General features: G+C 41.0%; 1 pseudogene across 1 annotated transcript; it reads left to right on the top strand.

The window, feature by feature from the left end:
* Nucleotides 1–18: 18 nt before the first annotated feature.
* On the top strand, nucleotides 19–5,167 carry LOC309667834 (TBC1 domain family member 12 pseudogene; annotated as a pseudogene). The gene is made up of 2 exons: nucleotides 19–46; nucleotides 2,221–5,167. The product of its transcript is annotated as a TBC1 domain family member 12 pseudogene (transcript).
* The last annotated feature ends 20,076 nt before the right edge of the window (nucleotides 5,168–25,243 follow it).

The following is a 25,243-nucleotide window of genomic DNA, read 5'->3' as shown; positions in this document are numbered from 1 at the left end:
GTGGGATAAATGTGCACAATGGTCAAACCTTCCCAATACCGATTTGGTGAGTCTACATGGGAAACGCAGTAGCAAGATGTTTTCATGATATATCCAATTTTCTAATCTTGATTGCACATCCTATGAGAAAAAAGTTGGACATGCAACCTCAATATATGTGTATTTACAAATTATATGCATGTACTACTAATATATTAAACACATACACAAACATGAAAATTAAGAAAGGCTGTCCTGAGTAACCGTTCCTGAGACGTGTGCATCCAACTTTAGAGATGGCTAATACATCCCAGGTCAGTTCATAGATGATAACATGATAATTGCTTGCTAGAAGAATGCAAAGGATGTCTGTGCAGCAGCTCAGACCACCTGCATCTTCACACACCGATTTTACCACAGGCTGTGCCCTCCTGGGTCGTGACTTGCTTGATCATGTGGTGTCCTCCTGGAGGAAAATATGAGCCCCCCCGACCCCAGTCTACCTGCCATCTAGATACAAGCATGAAGCTTCACATGGCTTTAAACAAGCTTATGAAACCCCATGTGGCAGTGCTTCAACACTATCTCACTCTTGTCTGTGAGAGTTAGATTATGAGGGTCTTAAATGTGTATTTTTCTCCTGAAGTGTACTTTTGGGGTGTACACAGCCTTTAAGAGGAGCCAGGACAATGTCAGACAAGAAGTCTCAGGCCACCTCAAACTGTAGGGCTGCCACCATAAAGCTTCTAGGAAGTTCCTGTGCTAGGTTGTTTGGAAGGTCACCAAACTGGGCTGCCTCAAAAGTCTCTTTGATGGTGTTGTCTGAAAGTCTCTAAGGCCCTCTGGGGCTGAGGCAAAGACTCAGGGCACACGTGATCAGCCATTAAAGGGTGGTTTAGTTCCAAGCAGGCATTAAAAGATGATTTTAGAAAGCAGGTAAAATCATGACTCTCATACAGATATAAGAATAAACACAAGTTGAAGATTTTATTTAACTCATTCATAGAAAACAAGTGAAGTGATACAACCAGGTCAAAGGATATTATCAATAACAGACACAGTTATAGGTCAGGAATATGGAAAAGAATGTACAAATAGAGCCAAAATTGGTTTTTTGACTATTTCTCCCCATATAGAATTTGTTTGCATGTCTATAGACAAGAATTATTTGGCATTCCTGTCATTTATCTACAGTTTACAGAATCAGAATCAGACAACCCAGGTTTGCTTTAAAATAAACAATTATTTTTCCATTTAAGCACAAATTTTCCCCTACAGTTTCCCTACTTTTGATCAAAAAGAATCTCAAAGATTCCTGATCACAAAATGAATGTGGCCTCATTAGATTTGGCCTGATTATTTACATAGGTGCAGCAAGAATGTTAGTTTACCATAAAGGCCTTCTTTAAGTTTACTCTGCTGGAGGTTTCCATAAGGAATCTCAGGTTGGACTTCTAAAATCCTCTATTACTTGTTGTCCTGAGGCTAGGAAGCCACGCCTAAGAAACTTGATCCACCAGATTTCATCTGCAGTACTTATACGCTTTGGGTGACTTCCTCTCTTCTCAAAGTCCTCAAAACATCTCTAGCTTCCTGGCCGGTAATGGAAGTGAGCTTCCTTACCAGCTGGACCCTGTAAGCCAGGTACCAGGAGGGCTTTGTCAGCACTGTTTCAATAAAGTCAACCTTAGTTCCCTAAAAGTGACTGGTCAGGCACCAGCCACAGCTTCCCCAGGTGGGCAGGGAGCCTCTTCCCTTGTTCCTGTGGTCACGTCCACCTGGAGGGGCCTGGTGATGAGGTCACTGCTGGTATGGGCAGCCTGTCCTCCGCAAAGCAGCTGCCTGGCGGCTGCAGATACCAAAGACCATGAACTTGAAGCAGCTGGGAGTCAGAGGGCGTTATTCTCTCCCTCCTCTTCCAGAGAGCCCTTCTACCTGCCCCTGGTTGTCTGAAACCTTTTCCAAAAAGGACAAAAGGAGCTCAGATCAGTTGTCCACGGTGTTCCTTGTTGGAAATTATTTGATAAAGTCCCTCCCAGAGAGAATCTTCAGAAAATCCAAAAACCATTCAGCAGAAAAAAAGCATGAACAGGGAGGATCTATAAATCACCGTTTCAGTCTTTAAGACATAAGAATTTTGAATTTGAGCCACCTTCTACCACCTTTCTGATTCTTGAGTATGGGCCATCATATGATTGACGATTGCTTTTGTGTCCTGTTGAAATCTTTGCCTACTCCAAGAAAATCTTCCTGCCAAATCTGTGGAAGAAGCTTTTAACCTCAGTGACGAGAACACGAGACCTTTGAGCTGAGTCTTAAAATTGAGAAATTAAAGCAGTACATTAAAAAAAAATTAAGAAGAAAATATTGCAAATGCAATGGTAATTTGGACCAGTGAAATACTGCCCAGCTGGGAAGAAATTCATAGTAGGAAAAAGGTTGGAGAATTGAGGTGCAGGGATTGCCCCCTAGTGTTCATGGTAAAGCTTGGAGTCTAGCTGTACTAAGTGAACTAAATAAATATCACTCCTGAACTTTATGCAGTATTCCTCCCCAGAGGAAAGAAATGGTGGGAAAGCTTCAGTAAAACAACTTCTATCTAAACATATCATTCTCTATAATGCTGGTCCAGAATGATGATTCTCCAGATGCTGGTCTGGAATTAAGCTGGACATATCCTATGCCTTTCCATCTCTCTACATCTTTCAGAAGGATGGTCCATATCAGGATGTTTTATACAGTATCTCAGGAGCATATTCATGTTACAGACCTGATGTTGGTTATGTCCAAGGGATGTCTTTCATTGTGGCATTGTTCATTCTCAGTTTGGAAGAGGCAGTTGCCTTCATTGCATTTGGAAATCTCATGAATAAGCCATCCCAGTTGGCCTTTTACTGTGTGGATTGCAGCAAGATGTTGAAATATTTTGGAACATCTGAAGTATCCTTTGAGGGCAGTCTCTTTACACATTTTCTTCATATCAAGTAGTCTTACGGTTTCACACTAGTATATACTTGATAGACTGGATATTCACATAGCATCACAAGCCACTATTCTACTTGATCCAGACAGTACAGGCTGGGATGTATTTTGCAGAGATGGGGAGGAATTTTTATTTAGAACTGGGACAGGAATCCTCCAGTTATATGAAGACATTTTCCTTCAGGTAGACTTTATTCACATAGCACAGTTTCTAAATAAATTGGCAGAGGATCTCACACCAGAAAAGCTGTTCAGCTGTGTTGCAGCCATTCAGATACAGAAAAGCACCAGCTAAGGGACTTAGGTCTTTGTGTCAGTAATGAAGGATACAAGAAGGAGACAAGAATAACAGTACTGCCTTGGACAGCTAATCTTCATAACTAACAGACTAATTGAAACATAAAAAAAGCATTTTTTTATAACAGTATTTTGTTTCCTATGTAAGCACATGGAAGAAAGTTGGAGCAATCCAAAAGAATCAAGAGGTGGAAAACAGCTGATTTTGAATTTTGTGTCTGAAGTAACGGAAATGAGCAACCTATTGACAATATTATTTTAAAAAAGCATTGCCATTTTACAAAAGAAAAAGTGTAAATGGCTAGTTCATACTCCATAATCTGGGGTGAACGTTTGAATGCAAAAACATTTAAAAATAGTTTTAGGGAAAAAAAGTCAGTGGCTGGTTGAAACCAATTAAATAAGCATCATTTTCAAATATGACATTCCAGACAAGGCCTTGGTTACATAACCATTTTTCCAATTATATTTAGTAAAAAGGAAGGTAGATTCTTATTGAACCTATGCAAATAACTAAGTTACCATTTAAAAGTAAGAATATTTAATAAAAATTTCTGAATTTGGAAGGGGAATCAAGTAGGGAAAATAAAACATCATCTAAAGATGTTTCATTTCAGTTTACAAAATCAGAATCTACTAAATTGTTATGGCTTATAAATAAGTTAACAAGAAAGAAAAAGGGTTTCCTTATGTATCCAGAAAATAGAACATTAAAACAATATCAACAATATTCCAAACAAGTAAAACAATATCAACAATATTGCAAACAAGTAGTTACAATCCTCTCATTAGTTCATCCATTCTATGTAATCAATTCTTGTTCTGCTGGATCTTGGGTTAGCAGCATCATGAACCCATCTGCTTCTTACTAAAAAGAGTTCTGGAAATCCTGATCTAGCCCAACAGTACGGTTTTGTTTTGTTTTTTTTCCCCTTCAGTAGGTCTTAAAATTGTTTAAGTGATGACATCAGAAACCTGTACCCAAGATCTATTCGTTGAAGTGTCAGTAGTTTGAAGTACCTGGTACAGTCCTTTTCCTTGGGCTCTGGGGACCATGTATCTTTGTCAAGGACGTGATCTGGCCTCTGCAGCTGATTGCAGAGCCTTCAGGGAAGCTTCCAAGCAATACAAAAAACTATCTGTAGGGACTTCCCTGGTGGCACAGTGGTTAAGAATCCGCCCACCAATGCAGGGGACACGGGTTCGATCCCTGGTCTGGGAAGATCCCACATGCCGTGGAGCAACTAAGCCCGTGCGCCACAACTACTGAAACTGCGCTCTAGAGCCTGTGAGCCACAACTACTGAGCCCGTGTGCCACAACTACTGAAGCCCATGCGCCTAGAGCCCTTGCTCTGCAATAAGAGAAGCCACCGCAATGAGAAGCCTGCGCACCACAACAAAGAGTAGCCCCCGCTCGTCGCAACTAGAGAAAGCCCGTGTGCAGCAACGAAGACCAAAAGCAGCCAAAAATAAATAAAATAAAATAAATAAATTTATAAAAAAAAAAAAAAAAAGCTATCTGTAGATGCCAGAGACTTAAAATAGCTATGGTAATTACTGGAGAGAGTTCATAACAAGCATGATGCAACTGACAAGGAAATTTAGTTGTTTCTGTCATGCAAAACGGTGCTAATCCAAATAAATAAATAAACACATAAAGCTATGACGAAATGTCTATGCACATAATGATTAAGGCTATTTTCAAAGAAGATACTGAGTTTTACATCTGGCTTATAAAAATGGATGAACATACTTGTTACAGAGGAAAAATTCTTGAGATATGCAAAATTCCTGAGTCTTAATATATATATGTAATACACTAAAAATATACCAAGAATGTATCAAGAATATCAAGTAACGAGATTTGGAGTAGGTCCTAAACATCTGTATTTTAATTAAAACTCTACAGATATGTCAGATATTTATCCCCAAATGAAAATCACTGGCCTAGAAGATGCTAGATTCAAATTAAAGAAGAAAGATTCCAACCAAATAAACGTTTTAAATAATAACTAAAAGTATGACTAACAACACTATTTTGCTGTTGCCTAACATCAGGCAAAGCATCATCGGGATACAGATAAACAGAAACACTGATAAATCTCCAGGGACTTCCCATGAATCATTCAAGTTCTAAAATAGTTACAGCAATAATATTTTACCTATACAAATTTAACCTAGGGAAGGCTAAGCATCTTTTCTGATTTGACAAATCTTTCCATGAAACTCATCAATAACAACATAAATAAAACCTAATTATTTAGAAATAACACCTCTCTTTCATAAGGTAAAAGAACAGATCTTTTGGGGTTTGAGAGACCCACTGGGAAATCTCAAAGATAGGTTTAGGGATGCAAAAATCAAGAGTTGTTAGGAGATTTGAACTCTTGAGATACGATCATGGGTGCCTCAGAAACAACAGTTGTTGTTTTTCAAATGTTGTCATTTGAAAGTGACAATAAAACATCTAAAGATAAGCACAGAATGTAACATGATTGTAAAGAATCTTAGTTCTTTTCTAAGTGAGGAACCTTTGTTTGCTTTTTAAAGATAATCAAAAAAAAAAAAAAAGATAATCAAGAACATAATACAATCAACATATTATAAGACACAGAATCTTTTGCTATATAGGCAAAGTACACACACAAAAAGAACTTTCCATATTGGAGGTGAAGACAATAAGCAGTAAACCAGGGAAACATGGACATCAAAATCAAGCAAACTTTGGTGAAATTTTAACACATTTCATAGCTTTTCAGACTCAGGTATTATAAACCAAGGCAAATAAAATTTATTTCCAGAAAGAAAGCAGAATGGTGGTTGCCAGGGGTTGGAGGGAGGGTAGGATGGGGAGTTAATTGTTTAACAGGTGCGAAGTTTCAGTTTGGGAAGTTGAAAAACTTCTGGGGATGGATGGTGGTGACAGTGGCACAACAATGTAGACATACTAAAGTACACTTAAAAATGGTTAAAATGGTAGACTATTTCCAAATTTTGCCCTTCATCGTGTTCTTTTATATTCTGGAACAAACTGACACTTTATTTTAGGATCCATCTCAGGGCATCTACAATGTCAGAATGAATTTCATAATATGAAGATGTTATTAATATGCAATGCAGTCATTGTTGCTATCTTCAAATAACTCAATAAATAAGAATTATAAACGTTTCTCAATTCAGTTTCCAATATGTTGTGTTGATAATTAAACGCACCATTCCTAGCCCCCTTCTCCCTTTAAGGTCCTCAATATGCTTGAAGAGTGCAAAGGGGGCTTTGGAGACAAAACAAAACATATAGACAAAACCTTGAGAACCATTGCTTTAGGACAAAACTACTCTTTTTTTTCTCGAAAAACAGGAGCACACACACAGTTGTATTTCTCTGTGCTCCTCAATACAGTCTCAACCCCTAACATAAATTCTAAGTTTCAACCAAAGTAACTTCTGTTTCAGAGAAAATTAGGGTGGGGTGGAGGGAGGAGGTGGATAGTTGTGAACTATGTCACATACCCGCTCTTTATTTTATTTTATTTTATTTTGGCCGTGCCTCATGCGGAAACTATGTCACATACCAGCCTTTTATTTTATTTTTTATTTTTTGGCAGTGCAGAATGTAGGATCTTAGTTTCCTTATCAGGGATCGAACACGTGTCCCCTGCAGTGGAAGCGTGGAGTCTTAACCACTGGACCACCAGAGAAGTCCCAGATACCAGCTTTTTAGCTTTTTAACAGACCAGCAGGGTTCATAGCTACACATAACAAAACTTTCCATAGACACTTATATCCCTTACAGTACAACTTATCAAAGTGGCAAAAATGAACATATTCATTAACAGACCCAAAGACACAGTCTCTTACAGCATATAAGACACAAAAGTATATAAACTTAAAATTATGCTTAGTAATCAATGTCCAGTATTCTGTCTTACTTAGGAATGATCTTGGTATCCAATGATTATCCATTAATTAACTTAATTCTAATATCAGTCCAAGGTTTTAAGTTACCAAAAACTCTTGAAAATTATCTTCAAGCTGACATATTGCAAAACAAAATTACTGTTGAAATAAAAGTTTTTCTGAATAATGATTCGATTAGTGAAAAACAAATTTTCATTTTTCATAATCTTTAACATTATGAATAATGTTAACTTATTTGATCAATAAACTTGTATAAATTTAGAAAAAACATATCTAAGTAGAATACTGTTGGGAATTACACTTAACATTAATAAATTAGAGAAAATATAGCTGTTTTTCTTAAACCCCAAATACTAAACTACTCATTTTCCAAAGATTTACTTAAATTTATAAGCTGGAATTTTTAACATGTTAATGAATGGTTTCTGTAAGAACATTTTATTAGTGTAACACATTTAAAGATTTAGGAGTTCATTTTCACTACTTTCTGGGAATTTTAGGAATATTTGCTTTATTTAAGCACTTATTTATCTCTATCAGTCAATCAGAAAAGAACTCAATTAACATGAGACTTTATAATCAAATTTATTAATACCCTCTGGAAATAAGAAAATATTACACATTTACACAATGAGGGATAAAGGCCTTTCTAAACTACAGACACACAGACATACAGAGACAGATAAAGAGGGCTTATAGCTTGGATTCTAAAATTTCAGTCACAGGTCAAGAGTAAATGCAGAAACCCCAAATCTCACCAGTCCTGGTATGAAAGAGTTGTTTTCCCTCCCAATGGGCACAGGACTCAATTGATTTGGGCTCAAAATTGACAAACTAACAAAAATGACTAACAATCCAAATTCTCCACCATCTCTCACCCAACAGAGAATAGATCTATATAATCCATTAGTCCATTTACAGAGATCACTAAATGGTCAGACCATAAAACAAAATTCTCAGTCATTGCTGCCACTAATGAGTATTGGCTATACATGAATCAAAAACCAAAACTAAAACCAAAAATAAAAAATTAGTAGAGAGGAAAATTAAATTAGGAAAACAGCAAAGATGCCTTGTCACTTTGGATTCACCTCTGGGAGCCAAGAAGAGATGGGCCTGGTCTTAAGCACATCTCTGGTGATGACGTTTACCTGGCTCATCAGATGAATGCACCTTGGTGGCAGACCTCCAAAACTGTTTTTTAAAAAAATTAATTAATTAATTTATTTTTGGCTGCACTGGGTCTTCGTTGCTCTGCCCAGGCATTCTCTAGTTGTGGCAAGCGGGGGCTACTCTTTGTTGTGGCGTGCGGGCTTCTCATTGCGGTGGCTTCTCTTGTTGTGGAGCACGGGCTCTAGTTGCGTGGACTTCAGTATTTGTGGCATGCAGGCTCAGTAGTTGTGGCTCACGGGCTCTAGAGCGCAGGCTCAGTAGTTGTGGCGAACAGGCTTAGCTGCTCCGCGGCATGTGGGATCTTCCCCAACCAGGGCTCGAACCCGTGTCCCCTGCATTGGCAGGCAGATTCTTAACAACTGCGCCACCAGGGAAACCCCCTCCAAAACTGTTAAAAGGCCATTTTCAAAATTTAAGAAGTATGATTCTAATACACGTATAAACATGTATTAAAAGATTTTACTTAACTCATTAGTGAGAATCCAAAGAACAGACACATTTACAGATTAGAAATATTAAAATGCATGTGCAAATGGAACACAAACTGAGTGTTTTTGGGGGTGGGGTTTGGGGTGAGGGAGGTGTTTTGCATTGCTGTTTTCTGCAACTTGAGTAGTAAGACAGCTCCAAGAAGATCAGAATCAGATAATGGGAAGGGTGTACATAGACAATACATAGTTCTATTGAAGCTCAACTTTTCCTACATAGGTTATCATTAAGATTCAGATGCAGATGTCACTCCCTACAATGCCAGAAAGATAGGGTCCTACTGGACCTGCCTGTAATCTAGTCACTCCCAGGCTCCACCTTATTGCTCTGGGATTATATTTACAACCCTTCCCCAAGCCCAGACATCCCACGGCTTTCATCCAATCCGGCCAGACACTCCCACATAGCACTCATAATATCACCACCCAGGCCACACACACAGTGGGGAAAAAAAAAATTCCACCTTCCTCTCATGTTTCTGAAACCCTGATGTGAAAAGCTAAAGGTTAAAAAAATTTTTTTGTTTAACTTTAATTTGTTTAAAACCTCCCTAACTTCAGTTTCCAATGTAAAAAGAAAACATCCAGAAATCTAAAAGCAATTGCCTTAAACTGCTTTCAACAAGAAAAACAGCGGGGTTCCCCTACTTCTCTGTAAAAATTCTTTTTGACTCGGTCACGGTGAATTGCCCAATCTCATTTCTAAATGGTTAAAAAAAAAGAGAAAAAAAATATACACAAAAATATACTGTAATAAACTGTTAATAAGGACAGAAAGGAAAAAAAAAGAAGGCAGTCTGTCACTCATACGTCTAAAATAGTGCTCAAAAAAAAGGCAGAGATGCCTCCTTCTCCAAGGGCTCCAAATGAAACTTCACAGGTGCATATGGAGCTAGAAAGCAGGACGTGATGTTAAAATGGGCTCTCCTCTGTTTCTGATGCAGCTGAGGCCCCAAAGCAAAGAAAAAAGCAGTAGGTGGCAAATCCCTTAACTTCAAAGTGGGTTTTGAGACCACCTTCGTAGGACAGGCAAAGAAGGAGCAGTTGGAGATAGTTTAGTGACCCTTAGATGAACACCCACCCCTCAACCCCTCAAGGTTTGACGTCAAAGAAACTGAAAAGAGACTTTGGAAGAAACAGCTGAAGGCCTGTAACATTTTCCCTCCTACCTCTTCCTGTTACCCGAGGCCGAGCACCTCCTTATCTCAAATCTCGTGAGAAGGGGCTTTGAAAGATCAGTTCCCTTAGAACTGAGAGGACCAAAGCAACTGGTGTCTGACCCATGCCGGAGAGGATTAAAGGCCAATGGCTGTGGCTGGAGTCAGGCACTAGGACGAGGAGGAATGCATACACCATTAAACGCAGAACAGAAAAGTATGTTTCTTGTGGGCCAAATGGGGAAAGGGAGAGAAGGGTCGTTTCCAAGGAGCCCCCGCCTAAGTGGGCTTGCTGCTAGCGGCTGCTAGCAACAGGGGGTTGGAATCAAATGCAGAAGCCAGTGGAACACGTGGCCAGCACAGGAGGTGTTGTAGTCCAGTGTTTTCAGTGGAGCGATTTCCAAGGGCCCCGTGAAAGCACGCCGTAAGAGGAGTCCATAGTGAATGTCCGTTAAAATCCTGGACCACAACCTCTAAGTGTTACAGTTCCCCTAAAGTAAGGTCTTTCCTCCTCTCACTCCTCCCTCCTCCCACCTCCACCCCCTGTTGGACCCAAGCCCTAGAGGGAGTGGATTTGGAGGAGTAGAAGCATTAAGTGGGAAAACAAAGAAGACAGTTATGCCTCCCCTGCCCCCTTGGGCCCCTGCTTCCCTCTCCTCACTTCAGCCTTCCAGCCTGAATCAGCCTGGGCTAGGGAAGCAGAGAAAGGAGAAATATTTGCCTTAAACAAAGTTCAGAGTTTTAACTATTACATGGGACTGGACATTTCAACAACTGAAATGAGGCTATTTTGTGACTAAAATTGACTGGAGGACTTTAAAATTTTTCTATGAGTGTCTGGAAAAGCTACAGACCCACTTGAGATTTCATCCATGGGCAAGGAAGAAACTAGCCCCCAAGCAGAGGGAGCAGGAAAAAAAATAAAGTTGCTTTTGGAGCACATCCTATCAGATGCTACCCTCTTCACATAATGGCTGCACAAGTTTGCTCCAAAGAAGACAGCCTATTTCCCGACCTCTAGTAAGCCAACCGCTATACCCCTAAAATGGTTCTACAGGACTTTGGAAATTTCCATCCCCAGGATATCCTAGCCAGAAAAAGACCCTGCAGGCTCTGAGAAACTTGTCAACCACAAAGGACACAGCAGCCAAACAGGAAAATAATAGCAAGATAACATGTTTTTTTTTGAAGGTCTTCTAGCATTGGCTTCTTATATTGAATACTCTGTGGGATTCATCAGACAGAAAGTTCTAGAGCTAAAGGTTATTTTTATCAGAGGAGGAAAAAAGAATCAGTGGTGGCTCATTCAGCTGGTCAAAACCATGGAGAAATCAAACCATAAGGAAGATGTAGTGAATTCTAAAAACTCACTCATAAGGCAGTTCTTTGTATTTTGTGTGACTTCCATCCCAGGAAGTGTGCCAAGGAAGCTTTGGGTGAATTCTAGAGACCCTCTACCTTGGAGTGGACACCACACTAGCTAGAGTCCTTTTCAACCTCTCTGCTGAGAGCATTAATGTCCTCAAACCGATCTCTGATACAAGTTATGGGCTGAGGAGAGAATTTTCTTCAAGGATCATCTGCATGTACGATTTCAACGTAATCTGTGCTGTTTATTTCTAAGTACAGTGAATGTGTGCATTTGCTAACAAAGTAGGTGCATCATAATCATTTCCCCCTCCATAATGTATTGAAATATCTTAAAACAGAGGGTATTATGGAGTTACAGGTGCGGATGACTTCAACATTCCTTCAAAATCTACCATTTATCTCTATATGATAACCTATCATACTGGGTTGGGTTATTTATTTATTTTTAATTATTAGGGAGTCTACAGTGAACAGATGTGAGGCTGCTTAAGTGCAATCCCTACAGAACTACTGTGGTAGATACTATGGGCCGACCAGCTCAGCAGCTACAGAATGCCTGTACAGTCAACTGGGTATGCAAAAAGGAAGAAATAGACCTATGGGGGCTAAAAATGAACATGGATATAAATAAATCGAGCAGGAGAATTCAAAAATTCTGCCCATATATCAGAATTTCTCAAACTTTAATGTGTATAGTCATTACCTGGGGATCTTTTTAAAATGCAGGTTCTGATTTAGAAGGTCTGGGGATGGGCCTGAGATTCTTCATTTCTAACAATCTCCTGGGGGACGTTGACCCCGCTGAATCATACCTTAAGAAGGGAATAAATTGAAGAATATAGAGTAAAGAGGGCAAAATGGAATGAAGGTAGAATGCAGGATTGTAAACCCAATAATCTCCCCAGGTCATGCTCTGGGACCATTTCCTCAGAGGAGTCCATTGCAGAATCCATTTATGAGAATGGTACCATCTTACTCATCTTGAATCTGTGTGACACAGAGTCGGGAGTTGGGTGTCCTCCCCACAACTGGAGGAAAACATCATGGCTCCTGGGAGGTGAAACCCTGGCAGCAGCTGACAACAGGGTGCTAGGACAGTGGACGTGCTCCAGTGAAGAAAACAATGGCAGGAGCCACATGGGAGTTCATGGAGAGCATGCATGAGATGTCACTGGCGATCCCCAGAAATATATTTCTGGTGAGGGGGGTTTTAAGGGGCATGATAAGAGGTAGAGAAATCTGTGTCCTCCAAAGAACCAGATGTGTGCTCCACAAGAGACAGTGCTCACGGGGGCATCATGCCAGGCTGTGTCAGCCAGAGAAACAGAAACCTCCCACAGAGAAGGTGACGTGGCATAACCCCGTCAAGGAAAAAGACACTTGCCTTTTGGCTTTTCCTTCTTTCCCGACGCTAGGGGGAAAAACTGTAAGAAGGAAGATGTGAGAGGTATCTGAGAGCCAGACTGTGCCCCTTTCTCTCCTTCTCTCCACTCTCATAATATATATTAAAAATTTTGGAACTTTTTTTTGAATTGGCATGTTTATAACCTTCACCCATTTTTCTATTTCCTTGTTGATTTATAAGATCCTTTATGTATATTAATGAGAATGTATTTATTTTATAAGCTCTCTTTATAGATATTAATAAAAGGAGAACTTTCTTATGGAACAAAACCCAATAGCTTGAATCTTGGAGGTGATTAGTTACTAGCAACAACAATAATGGCAGCTAATCTTTATCAATCACTATTTTCCAGGTAACTCTGTTGGATGTTTTACATGGATTCTTTCATAATCCTCCTCACAACCCTATATGGTAGGAATTGTGATCATCTCAGTTTTATGGGAAAAGGAAACTGAGATTTAAACAGTATAGACAGTTTAAACAGTGAACCACAGCTAGTGAATATTGACATCAGGATTTGAACCCAGGCACAAGCTCTGGAGAAGACAGGAAAGGCATTAGGGTCTTGAGAATGCAGAGGATCTTGGAGAATCGGGTGTGCCAAGGCCTCAGGCTAATAGTTATTAAGGTCACAATCCCCTTCTCTCCCTCTTTTTTTAAGCAAATATTAATGGTGAAATATTGCCCAGGGCTAGGTACCAAGCCAAGAGTGGTGAGGGAAACAGATGGGGTTCATGGAGTTTATTGTGTGAAGGAAGAGAGCCACAAACACAAATACGTATGTAATTTGAAATATTTGTAGGTGCTATGAAGAAAAATTCAAAGGGTGTGTAAGAGATAATGGGTGAACAATTTAGACTAAGTAGGAAAAGGCTTGTCTGAGTGACAACTATTTAAACAGAGACCTGACAAATGAATACAAGTTAATCAAATGAAGAGGAGGAGGAAAACATTTTGGGGCAGAGGAAATTGCTGATAAAAAGAAAAAAGTGGTCCTGATGCAAGAACAAGCAGAACTTTTGAACAAATGAAAGATGCTAGATAGGTAGGCAGGGATCAGAGCAGGCAGGGAAGTATTTAAAGTCTCAGGAGGGAATCTCAGGGTCTCGACCCATTATGGGGGTAGATTAGTGAGAGTTTTGGCATTTGGGGGCTAAAGTTTCAGGATCTGCCAGTCAGTTATGGAGTCAGAAAGTGATCCCTGAAGGTGTGGGATTTAGGAGTCCTGAGGCAGGACCTGATCTTGGGCTTTCTCTGTCTCAGTGGCTCCTGGCCTCACTGTAGATCTTTAAGGTTTCTGCTTCCTCTTCTAACCCATTCTGTCCCCTAATCTGGTCAGATCTTCTGCATCTTCAAACTGTCCACTCCCTTCCACCTGGTCCTTTCTACATCCCACCGTTGAGCACAGGCATTCCCTTGAACGTATGGAAGGAATACCTCGGTTTTCTTTTTCTTTTTTTTTTTAATTTTTAAATTTTATTTTATTTTTTTATACAGCAGGTTCTTATTAGTTATCCATTTTATACATATTAGTGTATATATGTCAATCCCAATCTCCCAATTCATCACACCCCCCCACCCCCCGGCCACTTTCTCCCCTTGGTGACCATACGTTTGTTCTGTACATCTGTGTCTCTATTTCTGCCCTGCAAAGCGGTTCATCTGTACCATTTTTCTAGGTTCCACATATATGCGTTAATATATGATATTCGTTTTTCTCTTTCTGACTTACTTCACTCTGTATGACAGTCTCTAGATTCATCCACATCTCTACAAATGACTCAATTTCATTCCTTTTTATGGCTGAGTAATATTCCGTTGTATATATGTACCACATCTTCTTTATCCATTTGTCTGTCGATGGGCATTTAGGTTGCTTCCATGACCTGGCTATTGTAAATAGTGCTGCAAGGAACATTGGGGTGCATGTGTCTTTTTGAATTATGGTTTTCTCTGGGTATATGCCCAGTAGTGGGATTGGTAGATCAAATGGTAATTCTATTTTTAGTTTTTAAAGGAACCTCCGTACTCTTCTCCATAGTGGCTGTATCAATTTACATTCCCACCAACAGTGCAAGAGGGTTCCCTTTTCTCCACACCCTCTCCAGCACTTGTTGAGCATTCTTTCATGTGTTTGTTGGCAATCTGTATATCTTCTTTGGAGAAATGTCTATTTAGGTCTTCTGCCCATTTTTTGACTGGGTTGTTTGTTTTTTTAATATTGAGCTGCATGAGTTGTTTATATATTTTGGAGATTAATCCTTTGTCCGTTGCTTCATTTGCCAATATTTTCTCCCATTCTGAGGGTTGTCTTTTCGTCTTGTTTGTAGTTTCCTTTGCTTTGCAAAAGGTTTTAAGTTTCATTAGGTCCCATTTGTTTATTTTTGTTTCTATTTCCATTTCTCTAGGAGGTGGATCAAAAAATATCTTGCTGTGATTTATGTCAAAGAGTGTTCTTCCTATGTTTTCTTCTAAGAGTTTTATAGTGTCCAGTCTTACATTTAGGTCTCTAATCCATTTTGAGTTTATTTTTGTGTATGGTGTTAGGAAGTGTTCTAATTTCATTCTTTTACTTGTAGCTGTCCAGTTTTCCCAGCACCACTTATTGAAGAGACTGTCTTTTCTCCATTGTATATCCTTGCCTCCTTTGTCATAGATTAGTTGACCATAGGTGCGTGGGTTTATCTCCGGGCTTTCTATCCTGTTCCATTGATCTATATTTCTGTTTTTGTGCCAGTACCCTATTGTCTTGATTACTGTAGCTTTGTAGTATAGTCTGAAGTCAGGGAGTCTGATTCCTCCAGCTCCGTTTTTTCCCCTCAAGACTGCTTTGGCTATTCAGTGTCTTTTGGGTCTCCATACAAATTTTAAGATTTTTTGTTCTAGTTCTGTAAAAAATGCCACTGGTAATTTGATAGGAATTGCATTGAATTTGTAGATTTCTTTTGGTAGTATAGTCATTTTCACAATGTTGATTCTTCCAGTCCAAGAACATCATATATCTCTCCATCTGTTTGTATCATCTTTGATTTCTTTCATCAGTGTCTTATAGTTTTCTGAGTACATGTCTTTTACCTCCTTAGGTAGGTTTATTCCTAGGTATTTTATTCTTTTTGTTGCAATGGTGAATGGGAGTGTTTCCTTAATTTCTCTTTCTGATCTTTTGTCATTAGTGTATAGGAATGCAAGAGACTTCTGTGCATTAATTTTGTATCCTGCAACTTTACCAAGTTCATTGATTAGCTCTAGTAGTTTTCTGATATCATCTTTAGGGTTCTCTATGTCACATCATCTGCAAACAGTGACAGTTTTACTTCTTCTTTTCATTTTTTTCCCTCCCTGATTGCCGTGGCTAGGACTTCCAAAACTATGTTGAATAATATTGGTGAGAGTGGACATCCTTGTCTTGTTCTTGATCTTAGAGGAAATGCTTTCAGTTTTTCACCATTGAGAATGATGTTTGCTGTGTGTTTGTCGTATATGGCCTTTATTAGGTTGAGGGAGGTTCCCTCTATGCCCACTTTCTGGAGAGTTTTTACCCTAAATGGGTGTTGAATTTTGTCAAAAGCTTTTTCTGCATCTATTGATGATCATATGATTTTTCTTCTTCAGTTTGTTAACATGGTGTATCACATTGATTGATTTGCGTATGAAGAATCCTTGCATCCCTGGGATAAATCCCACTTGATCGTGGTGTATGATCCTTTTAATGTGTTGTTGGATTCTGTTTGCTAGTATTTTGTTGAGGATTTTTGCATCATATTCATCCATGATATTGGTCTGTAATTTTCTTTTTTTATAGTATCTTTGTCTGGTTGTTGTATCAGGATGATGGTGGCCTCATTGAATGAGTTTGGGAGTGTTCTTTCCTCTGCAATTTTTTGGAAGAGTTTGAGAAGGATGGGTGTTAGCTCTTCTCTAAATGTTTGATAGAAGTCACCTGTGAAGCCATCTGGTCCTGGACTTTTGTTTTTTGGAAGATTTTAAATCACAGTTTCAATTTCATTACTTGTGATTGGTCTGTTCATATTTTCTATTTCTTCCTGGTTCAGTCTTGGAAGGTTATACCTTTCTAAGAATTTGTCTATTTCTTCCAGGTTGTCCATTTTATTGGCATAGAGTCGCTTGTAGTAGTCTCTTAGAATGCTTTGTATTTCTGCAGTGTCTGCTGTGACTTCTCCTTTTTCATTTCTAATTTTATTGATTTTAGTCCTCTCCCTCTTTTTTTTGATGAGTCTGGCTAAAGGTTTATCAATTTTGTTTATCTTCTCAAAGAACCAGCTTTTAGTTTTATTGATCTTTGCTATTGTTTTCTTTGTTTCTATTTCATTTATTTCTGCTCTGATATTTATGATTTCTTTCCTTCTACTAACTTTGGGTTTTGTTTTTTCTTCTTTCTGTAGTTCCTTTAGGTTAAGGTTAGATTGTTTATTTGAGATTTTTGTTGTTTCTTGAGGAAGGCTTGTATTGCTATAAACTTCCCTCTTAGAACTGCTTTTGCTGCATCCCATAGGTTTTGGATCGTCGTGTTTTCGTTGCAATTTGCCTCTAGGTATTTTTTGATTGCCTCTTTGATTTCTTCAGTGATCTCTTTGTTATTGTTTAGCTTCCATGTGTTTGTGTTTTATACTGCTTTATCAATTCCCTGTAATTGATTTCTAATCTCATAGCATTGTGGTCAGAAAAGAAGCTTGATATGATTTCAGTTTTCTTAAATTTCCTGAGGTTTGATTTGTGACCCAAGATGTTATCTATCCTGGAGAATGTTCCATGCGCACTTGAGAAGAAAGTGTAATCTGCTGTTTTTGGATGGAATGTCCTATAAATATCAATTAAATCTATCTGGTCTATTGTGTCATTTAAAGCTTGTGTTTCCTTATTAATTTTCTGTCTGGATGATCTGTCCATTGGTGTAAGTGAGGTGTTAAAGTCCCCCTCTATTATTGTGTTACTGTCGATTTCCTCTTTTATAGCTGTTAGCAGTTGCCTTATGTATTGAGGTGCTCCTATGTTGCATGCATATATATTTATAATTGTTATATCCTGCAGAGGAGACTCTGCAGCTTTGAATTGGGCTTGTGGTCTAAATATCCTCTCAAATTCTCCTGATTTTCTGGGTTTGCGTGGTTGGTGTGGCTCTTGGTGAGGGTCTTTAGGTCACTGGCATTCTGTGTTGCGAACTATTGGTCTTTGTGTTTCCTCCCGTTCATGCCATGCCATCTTCATGTAGGAGGCTCAGCCAGGTTGGCCTGGGTTGCCTTGTTGCACCACCTCTGCTGTTCTGCAGTATTAAATTGGGGCCTCTAAGGGAACATTTCTATCTCTTCGGGCAGCCCAGCCCTGCCCAGATTTTATCCCTAGCCTGCAAGTCCCTCCAACCACTCCTATGATTGTGATTGGACCCCTGCCTTTCTCTTTAACTTCATTTCATGCCACTTTCCCCAGCCTCGTGGGACCTCTGTTTCCTGAACTCAGCAAGGTTATTCCTGCCCTAGAGTCTTTCCTTCCCTATTCCATCTGCCTGGAAAGCTCTTCCTCTAGACCTTCTGGTAGCTGGCTCCTACTCACCATTCCAAAGTCCCTGAATCTTTCCTTGGGTTCAGCATCAATAAATTAAATGAACACCTAAGTTATATGGGTCCTGCACACCAATCAGAAGAAAGGCTAAACTCCTTCTAAAACAATAAGGGAGGGCAGGCAAGCCAGCCTAAAAGACAAGAGAGAAGTCTGCAGCGCCGTCTCACTCCTGAAGAACAAAGGAGCAATAGTTTCACCTGAGCATATTTGATACCTCCTAAGCTGTGAGTCCTTTATGGCTCTGTTATGGTCTGAATGTTTGTGTTCCCCCAAAATTCATATGCTGAAACCTAACCCCCAAGGTGATGGTATTAGGTGATGCGGCCTTTGGGGGTGATTAGATCATCTGAGCAGAGCCCTCATAAATGGGATTAGTGCCCTTATAAAAGAAGCCCAAGGAAGCTCCCTTGTCCCTTATACCATGTGAGGTTACAGCAAAAAAATGGCCATCTAGGAAGCAGGCTCTCACCAGACACCAAACCTGACAGCACCTTGGTCTTGGACTTCCCAGTCTCCAGAAAAATAAATTTCTGGTTCATAAGCCACCCAGTCTATGACATTCTCTTAGAGCAGCCCAAACAGACTAAGAAAGGCTCCCAATTTCTAAACTATTACTCTGAGTAAAGGCATGCCTGATAGAGAGAGGGCTCCACACTGAGGACTCTCAGAGATGCCGTAGTGGGACCAGGAGACCTGAGGTCTCGGGTGAGGAGCATCTGCCTTTCTGGAGAGGATGATTTTTGAGTCTGGAGACATTTTTTTGTGGTCTCAGCAAGTCATCAGTTCTGTGTTACCTCTTGTCACTGAGTCACATCCTACTAGAGTTATCTTTATTCCAGACTGGCCAATATTGGCGTCAATAATATCGCAACCAATCTGTTGTTTCTACTGAGTCATTTACCTGATCTGTGACTCTGAGCAAGTCATTTCTGTTTTAACTTCTTTGCCTGTAAAGATGGGGATAATGTAACCATCTCAAGACATTACTGGTGTTGCTGCAGTGACCAGGTTCGAACAAGAGGAAGTACTTTGAAAGGGTTAATTAAGCATTACATGACTAGGAGGTAGGATTATTAATTACTTGCATTTTGTCAGATCACAACAATTACAACCCAACCCAATAGTTAACAGCAGTGTCTTCCAAGTCCCGCTGAGTGGGAGGCCTGCCAGTCATCAAAACATATTAGAATCAAGGCTTACCCAGGCAGCTACTTCTGGGCTCCATAACAGCACGTGTTTTTCCTGTACTTGGTGAGGGGCTGTCCTTGCTGGAGTAAGTGAGTACACTGGCTCTCCTCCTAAGTTCTGCCTTTCCCCAAATAACTTTCCATCCTCTATTTCACTTTCCTTTCTTCTTCTTGCCCATCTATTTCCCTTCCCTATTGATCACTCACTCAAGCAGCCCCGCCCATCATCCTGATCCCTTCCATTCATTACCTCCTCCTCTCATTAGTCTCCCCAGCCGCTCACCCTCCTCCCGACCCAGCCACTTTTCTTTGCATGTCTTTTCTGTCGCGTCCCTGTCCAGAAAGCCCATTTCACCCAGCGGCACCCTCTGTGCACCAGCCTCTCTCCCTCCTCTCATCCCAGCCGTTCCTGACAGCCGTTTCCGGTGCGTTGCTCAGGTTCCCAACAGCAGACGTTGCAAGTTCAAAGCTGGCAGGAGCGCACGGGCTTCATGCGCGCCCACGGGTGGGGGCCCAAGGGGCGGGGCTTCGGGAGGGCGGCGCCGCAGCCCCTGAGAAACAGACAGATCCTATTTCCCTGGGGCTCAGCCAAGCAAGGTGACCTATCGGTCGGTACCAGCTGGAGCCCGAAGTTTTGCGTGTTGCGTGTGGCAGGGCCTGGCGCTGCTCCCCTGGGCACACCTCACATGTCTACATCTCCTCCAGAACTGGCCTGGGTCAGTCTCTCCTTCAGAACCTGCCCTTGAGAGGATTTACTGGAAGGCAGTGTGACGAGGCAAAGACCACGCAAGCCGGACCCAGTGCCCATTCATGGGAACGTCCTCCTTGTTCATGCTCGCTCTATAAAATAACTAATTTTATAATTGTTTTTATAATTGTTAAATTATACTTGTTACAATTAAAGTGATTATTTAAGGAATGCACTGAATATGCTGATAGTGGAATTGTATTTCCACAAGCACCAGCAGAATTTGCTCTCTTAAAGGCCAAAATTTATCTCCTAAAGCAGCCCATCAGGTGCTGGATAATTCAAGAGAAGACTCAGCAGAGGCCTAGGGCACTTCCCAGGAAAGATTACACTTTGAACACAGTCATAAAATTTTGCTCTCTTTTAAAACCCCACTAAAAGTACAGGAAAGGGATTTCCCCCCCTAAGGTACTATTTGCAATATGGGTGAAAGTGAGAGAAAGTTAGGGAATAGGATTTCCTCATCTATCCTGGGCCAAAATGTATAATGTGCCCCCATCTCTTATGCTCTGTTGCCCCTCTGGCACCATGCTGAGGATTTCCTGATCCCTTAACTGAGTTTCAAGGGATTTTTTTTTTTAAGGTATAAATCCTCAGAGATGGTGAGGAAAAAGAGGTGATGACAAAATTTTGGAAACTAAAAAATAGATGGACAGGTGTTTTATGACTTAGGAGACCTAAGTAAGCAGAAACCTAACCCTTCAGGGTAAACAAAGAACTGCCATGACTAAATGGCAGAACCCTCAAAAGGCCTAGGAATTGGTGGTTCAAGATATCTCTGGAAGTGGGAGGGGGAGGGAAAATAAAAGAAGATTGGTTGACAGCTGTTGAGAAAAAGATTTCTAGATCCCTTCCCTAACTCTCTACTGCTCTTCTCACTGGGCAGAAGACAAGAGATTTGTCTGGTGAAGGAAAATTGAGGGTTCTTCAGGCACACTTGAAAGCAGGCATACCATAAAACAACCGGAAGCTTAAGTGCTCATATGCACAGTAAATGCCTGGTCAGCCTACCCCCACCCCAAGGTCTTCTCCCACTGGCTCCCCAAATGCTGCAACCCTGGCCTTTATTCTCTCCAGGGAATTGGAGAAGTTCTCTAGGACATCTCACCAGCCAATAAGGAAAGAACTGAAGGTCTTGACATCTGGAGTTCCCAACAAACAGCCTAACGAGGTCAACCCACAATGAAGCTCCCAGCTGCCAAGCTCTATCCACTGCTCAGAACTTCTGATCAGCTGTCAGTCCTCCACTGTTAAACTAAGTCCTGTCCTACTGTGAATAGGACTGACCTGTATAACCAACCAAATTCCAAAATCAACAGCCACTACATAAAGTAAAGGATCAGAAGTCAAATGACTTTGGTCTTCAAAAGAACATCTTAAAAATACTGAGTAAAAAATTCCCAACCTGGAATTCTATATCTGGCCAAACTAGGAATCCAGTGTGAGGGCAGAATTACACATATATAGACATAGATATCAAAAGTTTACTTTCCATTCATCCTTTCTCAAGAAGCTATTGGGATATGTTAGGGCCAAGACTAAGGTAAAGTGAGGTGCTTTCTTGCTTTGGTTGCAAAATTTAAAAGAACATCAAAAAATTTAGTCATCAAGATAAAAAATATTTTAGTGCAATATTAAAAAAAAAATAAAATTAATGCAAAAAAAATCCATGATGAACAAAAACATCAAAATGTTGAATAAAGACAAAATCCAGCAGGGCTGGGATTAAGGTGAGGTGAGTGAGGCCAAGTCATGCAAGTGCAGGATGGGAGCCCATCTTCATTAAACATTTTGATATTTCGTTGGTTATATACATCAGCCCTACTTAAAGTGAGACAGGACTACATAGGGTCATGAATACAAGGAGGTGAATATCATTGGGGATCACCTTGGAGCCTGGATATCACAATAACAAGAATTATGCTATTATTTTATTAGGTGAAAAGGGGGTATAGGATTGTGTGTGTCTGGTTGGTGGAAATGAGAGTTAAACCCTCATCTTCCTTGGAGGGTAGTCAACAGGTAATACTGCCAAACAGAAGAACCCAGAAGTAATATTAGCATGTTATTAAAAGACATGGTGTTAAATACTGGAGAAAATGGTTAAAAGATTTGAAAATCATTCCCTCTGGGGAAGGGGAAATGAGCAAGGCAGGGAGGGGCCCGGGGACTGCTATTTGTCTTAATGTTGTAGAATAGTTGACTCTTTATGTGCATATATGACTAATAAAAATATTAAAATAAGTAAATCAGTGTTTGAGATTTCAAAAAAAATAGACTCTACAGTACTCATCATGGGGGGCTTCCCTGGTGGCACAGTGGTTAAGAATCTGCCTGCTAATGCAGGGGACATGGGTTCGAGCCCTGGTCCGGGATGATCCCACATGCCGTGGAGCAACTAAGCCCAGGCGCCACAACTACTGAGCCTGCGCTCTAGATCCCGTGAGCCACAACTGCTGAGCCCATGCACTGCAACTACTGAAGCCCACGTGCCTAGAGCCCGTGCTCCACAACAACAGAAGCCACCGCAATGAGAAGCCCATGCACTGCAACGAAGAGTAGCCCCCGCTCACTGCAACTAGAGAAAGCCCATGCGCAGCAATGAAGACCCAATGCAGCCAGAAATAAATAAATTTAAAAAAATAAAGTGCTCATCATGGGAAAGGCAGAAGTCTATTGGACTTCATTACATGATGTCATGATTCAGTATTAGTTTTACTTTGGATTACATATAGAGGTGGTGGCCAGCGTTGTCTCAATGCTAGGGCGTCTAATAATTTTCCTTAGCTTGTATTTCACAGGGGAGATAGCTGCTCTATCTCATGTAACCCTCACAACTACATAGCAAGACATACAATATCCCCAGGTGAGGGATACTGACGGATGAGGGGAACTGAGGCTCAGAAAGAGAAAGTAACCAGTCAGAGCTAATCACTCCATAGTTAATGGCATTTGGGTAGACTGGGTACCAGATCTTTTCAGTGAGACAAGTTTTTTTTTTTTCTTTGGCCATTGGGAGCACAGGGTCTTAACCACTGGACCGCCAGGGGAGGTCCCTGACCAGGAAACTGGTGTTAGCTCTTTACCCTGTAGCTGCATATTGGTCTCCTCTGGCCAGATCCCCACTTTTGCTGCCTAGTTCTGGTTTGATTTGCGTCACTGTTCCGAGTTCGTGGAGGCAGCTGCTCCCTGACAATGTGAGGGTCCTCCATCTCTCTGGCTGCACTTAAAGCCAGACTTCCTGCCTCAACTACGCTACGCTCTTGCTCTTGCCTTTTCTGGGCTGAACTACAGATCCCCACATCTAGGCAGCCTGGGGGCTGCCCTTTAAGTTCCCTGAAGTGCTGCCCATTACTTCGTGGAGGGCTAATACAGCTAAATTTAGAAGGATCAAGGGATTGTCTGATTTGAGGCAAAAAAGGGATTTTTTTCCCCTGCCCACAAACTGAGTTCTACCTGGAAGGCTCTGCCCCTGTCCAGGTGGGGCCTTTGCACCTGCCTTTCCTTGTCCACGTGCAGTGTGGTAGCTCTGTTTCTTGACACATAGATGGGATCTTGTATCTTGGCTGGGAATGTCTTGTGTTCTGCCTTTCCCTTGTTGCTCAAAGCCCGTTTGTTTCACCCTGGGAAATTCACTCAAACCAGCCTTATCGTTCAAATAAATATACATTCCTCAAGAGCCCTTTCATGTCTTATCTCTCACTACTTACATGCCAGGTTAGTATTCTGGAGCCCCAGACTGTTTGATTAAGACAAAGTGCCTAATTTGATTAAGACAATGTGCCTGTTTGATTAAGAAAAAGTGCCTAAGACAATGAGCCTAATTGCTTAACTATTTCCTTTCTCAAGATGTGGATACATGGCTGGGTTAGAATTCTGTTTTGAAAAGGCTGGGCCCTACCAAAAGGGAGGGGCTAATCTTTGTGATGGACTAAGCATCTGGCTGACCAAGTGGCCCCTAAAGTTGGGGGACAGTTAATGAGGCTCAGAGAATAGGAAGCAACCAGTGAACCATGGTTAGAATCTGTGACAAGGACTGTCACTTCCAGGATGGCCCCACCTCCAGGCATTATATCCCAGCAACAAAGCTTTTACCTCAGATGGGGCCTGCTTTCTTCCCCACCCTTTCCATTTGCTTTTCTTCCCAGAGATAACCTGAAGGAACAAAGTCTGTCCATAAAACACCCCTTGCTCCCCACTAGTCATACCTGAGTAATCAGAGTGTATAGTCCTCCAAAGGTCTGGATTGAGTTGTCTAGGAGAGGGGCCAGCTTCTGGCAGAAGGGCCCCCATACCCCCATGCATGTTCACTGTGATACCGCCCCTTCTCTGGTTTGTCCCCATATCTGAGACTTAGCTAGAAACCTGCTTTCTTGGAAAGGTTTGAGGGGGGTTAGATTTCCAGGACAACTGCCATCCTCATTTTTTGCGGACCTGGCTTCCCTTTCTCCAGGGGCTTCCCTCCAGGCATGGAGATACTAGAACTGGGGCTTGCTGAAGGATCCAGGTCTGTAGAGATAGACTTACCTGTGCTTCTACTTTGAGCCCTGAGAAGTGTCCTGAGTGGTTCCAGTTGCTCCCAACTCCCCAGCCCTGAATGTCCCCTCTTGGAGGTCAAAGTCAGGATGTATAGTGAAAAGAGCATGGGCTTTGGAGTCAGGTAGACCTGGGTTCAAATTCTGACTGCACCACTTTCTAACATCATCTCCTAGCCGACTCTGAGCCTCCCCTTGGACTCAGGGCTCTGTCCCCCTCAGTTAGGGGTGGCCTTCTCTCTGCAGAGGGCTTTGTTTCCTGGTGCTGTTCCTTCATCCTGGTCTTAAAGCAATCTCAAATCTAACCCTTCTTATGATATGTGCTTGTACAATGGTACAATGATAAGCACTTTTTTTTTTTTTGGCCGTGCTGCGCGGCTTGTAGGATCTTAGTTCCCCGACCAGGGGGATTGAAACTGGGCCCT

This window comes from Balaenoptera physalus (genome assembly GCF_965194825.1).
Source record: "Balaenoptera physalus genome assembly, chromosome: 10".
Taxonomy (NCBI): domain Eukaryota; kingdom Metazoa; phylum Chordata; class Mammalia; order Artiodactyla; family Balaenopteridae; genus Balaenoptera; species Balaenoptera physalus.
Note: the sequence above shows the minus strand (reverse complement) of the source record. Positions and strands in the feature narration are given on the sequence as shown.